The sequence below is a fragment of the Bison bison genome, unplaced genomic scaffold (genome assembly GCF_000754665.1).
Source record: "Bison bison bison isolate TAMUID 2011002044 unplaced genomic scaffold, Bison_UMD1.0 scf7180017858442, whole genome shotgun sequence".
Lineage (NCBI taxonomy): Eukaryota > Metazoa > Chordata > Mammalia > Artiodactyla > Bovidae > Bison > Bison bison.
This window is the reverse complement of record NW_011489014.1, coordinates 10,653-16,946: the sequence shown is the minus strand read 5'-3', so window position 1 is coordinate 16,946 and position 6,294 is coordinate 10,653. Positions and strand designations below refer to the sequence as shown.

The 6,294-nt window shown below is 37.6% G+C and overlaps 1 pseudogene; it reads right to left on the bottom strand.

Moving 5' to 3' along the window:
- Positions 1 to 5,847: 5,847 nt before the first annotated feature.
- The window catches only part of LOC105005456, a 2,145-nt pseudogene continuing 1,698 nt past the window's right edge, over positions 5,848 to 6,294 (bottom strand).

The following is a 6,294-nucleotide window of genomic DNA, read 5'->3' as shown; positions in this document are numbered from 1 at the left end:
TAAATAAACAGGATGACAATATACAGACTTGATGTACTCCTTTCCCAATTTGGAACCAGTTGGTTGTTCTATGTCCAGTTCTAACTCTTTCTTCTTGACCTGCATACAGATTTCTCAGGAGGCAGGTAAGGTGGTCTGGTATTCCCATCTCTTTCAGAATTTTCCAGTTTGTTATGATCCACACAGTCAAAGGCTGTAGCATAGTCAATGAAGCAGAAGTAGATGCTTTTCTGGAGTTCTCTTGCCTTTTCTATGATCCAACAGATGTTGGCAATTTGATCTCTGGTTCCTTTGCCAGTCCAGCTTGTATATCTGGAAGCTTTAAGTTCATGTACTGTTGAAGCCTAGCTTGGAGAATCTTGAGCATTACTTTGCTAGCATGTGAAATGAATGCAATTGTACAGTAGTTTGAACATTCTTTGGTATTGCCTTTCTTTGGGATTGGAATGAAAACTGACCTCTTCCAGTCCTGTGGCCACTGCTGAATTTTCCAAATTTGCTGGCATATTGAGTGCAGCGCTAACAGCATCATCCTTTAGGATTTGAAATAGCTCAGTTGGAATTCCATCATCTCCATTGGCTTTGTTCGTAGTGATTCCTCCTCAGCCCCACTTGACTTTGCACTCCAGGTTTTCTGGCTCTAGGTAAATGATCACACCATTGCGTTGTGGTTATCTGGGTCATTAAAATCTTTTTTGCATAGTTCTTCTGTGTACTCTTGCCGCCTCTTCTTAATATCTTCTGATTCTCTTAGATCTATACTGTTTCTGTCCTTTATTGTGTCCGTCTTTGCATGAAATGTTCCCTTTTTATCTCTAATGTTCTTGAAGATATCTCTAGTCTTTCCCATTCTATTGATTTCCTCTATTTCTTTGCATTGATCACGTACAAAAGCTTTCTTATTTTTCCTTGCTATTCTTTGGAACAGCAATCAAATGGGTATATCTTTCCTTTTCTCCTTTGCCTTTCACTTCCCTCTTCTTTTCTCAGTTTTTTGTAGGTCCTCCTCAGACAACCATTTTGCCTTTCTGCCTTTCTTTTTATTGGGAAGGGTTTTGATCATCCACTCCTGTGCCATATTACGAACCTCCGTCCATAGTTCTTCAGGCACTCTATCAGATCTAATCCCTTGAATCTATTCATCACTTCCTCTGTACAATTGTAAGCGATTTGACTTAGGTCTTACCTGAATGGCCTATTGGTTTTCCCTATGTTCTTCAACTTAAGTCTGAAATTTGCAACAAGGAGTTCATGATCTGAGCCACGGTCAGCTCCTGGTCTTGTTTTTGCTGACTGTATAGAGTTTCTCCATCTTCAGCTGAAAAAAATATAATCAGTCTGATTTTGGTATTGACCATCTGGTGAGGTCCATGTGTAGAGTCATCTCTTGTATTGTTGGAAGAGGATGTTTTCTATGACCAGTGTGCTCATTTGTGTCTGTATGTGTGTGAAGGAAAAATGGAGATGGGAGCCACCTGCAGGCCAAAGTCCTGATTGCAGTTTGAGGCTCAGAACAGATGGCTTGACAAAGGAGAGTGAGGAGGACAATTGGGATGTGGGTTAATGGGTTTAGCCAGGGTTTTCCAGAAATTTTCACTTACTGGTAGCAGTTTATCTGTATCTTCCTTTTTCTGGCATATATAAATCTGAGATTGGAATCAATCTCTAGTCTGATCTGAAGAGAAAGCTACACTTGTAAAGATGGCTGGTACAAGCTATAGGAGGTACAGAAACAAGCATGCACACACATAGATACAGTGTCAATTCAATTTTGAAATTTACTTTGTTCTATAAAATTGATCACAATAAATGTTTATAATGTGAAGACTCTATGTGCTCATATATGTGCACTGTCATCTTCATCGTCAAGTGGGATTTGGGGGTGTGTACTCTCAGAACCACAATATCAGTGAGTGTAAGACGCTGATTTCTCAAGCCTGGGAAGCCCATTTTGTAAAAGGTAAGCTTCTCTGTGTCTTCAGCTTATGGTGAGGTATGTAACTTCCTTCCAGTCCTGCCATTAATCTGGAGAGATACTATTGGTGCTATGACCCTAAACTTTGTTGTCTATCAAATGGGACTTCGGATACTTTGTCACATGGCTATCACAAGGAGAAAATGAAGAAACATACCCAAAGCATTTGGCATCGGGTGTGACTTCAAGGGCTCTTTCAAAGTCAGGACTCAGTAGTAGGCTCTGACTGAGTCTTGTGGCTAAGGCAGGCATTGTGGAAAGGTGTTTTTCATTGTTTCTCCTAATGAAAAGATAGTTATCTTTATGCAGGAAGCAACTATTTCTCCGATATGCCTTAACTTCCAAGTTTTAATAACAGAAGGATCTCTAGTTTCTTAGGAGACTCTGAAGCTCCAAAGGGCTGCTCCATATCACACTTGTGCATCCTAATCCAGTTCCCCACACTGCAAAGGCAGCCTTGCCTTTGACACGCTCAGTGAGAGATGGCACCAGGGCAGAGAGCTGTGATGTTACCCTAACTGCTGCTCCTGGACTGCTCCCTATGTTAATACACTGATTGGAAAATTCTCGACCTGTCTTCCATTCAGCAGTGCAGGGAGCCTCAGATCATGTCACATCAGGATTTCAGCTATGTGCTGCCTCTTTGAAAGGCAAAAATCCAAGAATTACTAGCATTTTTGGGACACAATTGTCTATTATTTTATCCACTAATAACTACAAATACATACTAGAAACCATCTTGTCCATTGAAAGTGTTTCATTAACTCTACTGTGAAAAAAAATAAGAAAATAAGGAGGGAAATGAACATATAGGAAAATTCAACGGTTAAATCTGACATAAGATGGCCCATTTATATTAATTTTTAAACTTGTTCCAAATTCCGGGCATGGAGAATTTTCAAAACTACTTATTATGTGGCTGTGCCCAGTCTTAGTTGCTGCATGGGAACTCTTAGTTGTGGAATGTGAAGTCTTAGTTATGACATGTGGGATCTAGTTCTATGATCAGGTTTGAACCCAGGGCCTCAGCCTTGCAAGCACAGAGAATTAGCCACGGGACAACCAGGGAAGTACAGATATTGCACATTAAAAAATAAAATCTCTCATGTCCCCTACAGCCTATGGAGACACAGGTGACTCTCCTTCTCTCTCTCTACCTCTACACTTTAAAATGTAAGTTCCACAAAGATATTTTTACATTCCCTATTAACATCAGAAAATTTTTTACATTCCCTGTAAATATTGCTCATTCCCATCAACCTCTCATCTCACTGCATTATCAGTTCTGCCCCCATGATTGCAAAGAACGTGCTCTCACAAAGGTCACAAGCCACCCATTTGCCTGTAGGTCCAGCTATTTTGTGCAAGTATTCACATAATATTACTTTTAATGACCATGTGATATAACCATGTTTGAGCAGACTGCACCTGTCACTTAATAAATCTTTGACAGTGTCCCAGGCTCTGGAGCATGAGGTACTTACTGGGTACAAGCTGTCCTGTTCCCTAACTATGCAGTCCTATGTTAAATCCTATTCTCACTGTTTTCTCAGTTTTCCTCTTTTTTTTTTTTTTTTTTTTAGGGTTTCTATTATAAAATGTGAACTAGCAACAGTGACTACCTTATAGGGTTGCTAAGAGCATTTAAAGTGACAATATATTTTTAAAAAGGTAATAATAAATGCTATCTACATTTATTTCATTTTTATATCTTTATTGGCACTTCTATCAACATAGGCTGAAAAATATAGACTATAGTGTCATGATTATTCACAATACATTTAGGTATGCTGTTACTCAGTGTTATCAGCTACCAAAAATCATTGAACAAATCTCCAGAAACTATGTGGTATAAAATATCAAAAATGTGTTCTCTCATAATCCTGGAAACCTCAAGCCCAAATCAAGACATTGGGCAGGACCATCCTTCTTCCAAAGGCTCTGGGGGAGAATCAATTCTTGACTCTTCCAGGGTCTGGTGGTTTCTGGATCCTGGGTTTAGCTCCAATCTCTTCCTCCATCTTTACATGGCCTTCTTTCCTCTGTGACATTTCTCTCTTGCCTTCTCTTTATTTTAACAATTACTTTAATTTCCAGATTCTCAATATCTACAGTTTAGTGATCCATGAGAAATTAAACACTCTCATATCACTTGCACAAAAATGATAAGAATGCTAATCAGTATATTCTAATGGCTAAACATAACACTTAATATTTTCTCACAAAAATGCATATATGGTACGAGTATCAGAAAGACTAACTGAGACATTGAAAATTATTTGCAAACCAACTATAGTCAGGAAGACTTTTCACAGACAAACAAGTGATTATATATGTAAACCTTAATACATTACACTGTTTTCCTCCTTTTTGGTCATGGACTATTCCAGGAAGATTTAATTCCATAACTTTAAAATTGAGGCGTCCCTAAAATATAAACCAAAACTGGTCTTAAAAAATATTGGTAAGATTAAAGGATAGATTTTTGTCTATTTAGACAAATGTGGTTAGTTGCTAACTACACTTCAACTCTATCATTACTCAGAGGATAACCATTTATGACAGAGGTCAAACTAAATTTTAAATTAGCATCAGAATTCTACACACAATTACCCAATCGATATTGAAGTAGATGCCATCACATATGCAAAGATTACAGAATTTCAGTTTCAAAATTTGGAGGAAAAAAATCTTAATAATGCTTAAAAACACTAACAAACTTAACCTAGAATTATTAGCTCCAGGACATTTTATTGTATTACGACCTTAAAAGGATGACAAAGTACACATCAGTAGAAATGCTGTTAAAACTACTGTTTGTTTGCTCAAAGTTGTTGATCATAATGAAACAAAAAAGTAATAATGTCTGAATTTCACAGAACATAATTTCTCCCTTCTTATTTAACATTCGGGGGTATGACAAGGCAAAATCTAAGTATCATACTTTCTATTTTTGTTCTTAAACTCAAATAAAAGTCAGTATCAATACAAATGATAACAGAATAAAATAAATACATGCTTACACAGGTTCTACAACATAGGATACAGTGACATAACTCTGCCAAAATAAAATCCAGTTTTGTGTTGTAGAATAGCCAATTACACAGAATAGTGTGAAAAACTATAAAAAAAAGAAAGGATGAGGAAGAATATTTTGCCAAACTGCACCTGCTACTCCATCCTAGAACCAGTTGTCTGATGATCCACTCAGTTCTAGTGCTTACAAATTCTCAGTCTACCCAGTCAGCCTCACCCAAGATTAACTCCTTTTGCATCAAATGTCTAGTTTCTTTTCTGTACTAAGTCCTACTTTTCTAGGAAAGTCTGATTTTTCTGACTTCATGTTGAACTTAAGCCATTGAAGTCATAGAAATTGCTGTAATACTGAAAGTAGAGATGGAAATTAGAGTTGTCAAAGGTGATTTTCAAGTGTTCTGCAAATATAATTGGAAAGTTACAAGAAAACATATTTTAAACTCTGCCTGGATTACGTAGCTATTTGGTATATTATAATGTTACTTTGATTACTAGTCAGGATAAAAAGGTGCTCAAAGGCAATAAAATATGCATTTGGGGGACATACATGGAAATGAAGTTTTCTTGACAGTTGGCCAAGGCATTTTTATATCCATAACAACTGTCAACTAAAACTTAGTATGTCACAGTTATTAAAAAAGGAAAAGAGTGGGACTCTTGCTTACAACTGAGTTTGGCAAAAACACATTTGTATATTCCTCCCCTGTAAGCACACAGTCCTTTAATTAGGGACAAAGAATGTGCCCACATAGCAGAATGAAAAATTTATAAGGAGTCTATGATAGAGCTTCACAATCCAGCTTTACTAGGTTGTAAACACTCTTCTTACCCAAGCATTACTGTGTGCATCTCTGAAACATCTGAAAAATAGTCTTCTGTGACTTACTAGGCTGTAGGGAATGAGCAGTGTTGGGAACAATTCTCTGTAGTAGTACTTGGTATCTTTCTTCCATTAACTAGATCTTAACATTTCAACTGGATCTTAGAAGGTTGTCAATTTTCATTTTTTCAGGCAAGGAGATCCAACCAGTCAGTCCTAAAGGAAATCAGCCCTGAATATTCATTGGAAGAACTAATGCTGAAGCTGAAACTCCAATACTTTGGCCATCTAATGAGAAGAACTGATTCATTTGAAAAGACCCTGATGCTGGGAAATATTGAAGGTGGAAGGAGAAGGGGATGACAGAGGATGAGATGGTTGGATGGCATCACTGACTCAATGGACACGAGTTTGAGTAAGCTCCAGAAGTTGGTGGTGGACAGAGAAGCCTGGTGTGCTGCCT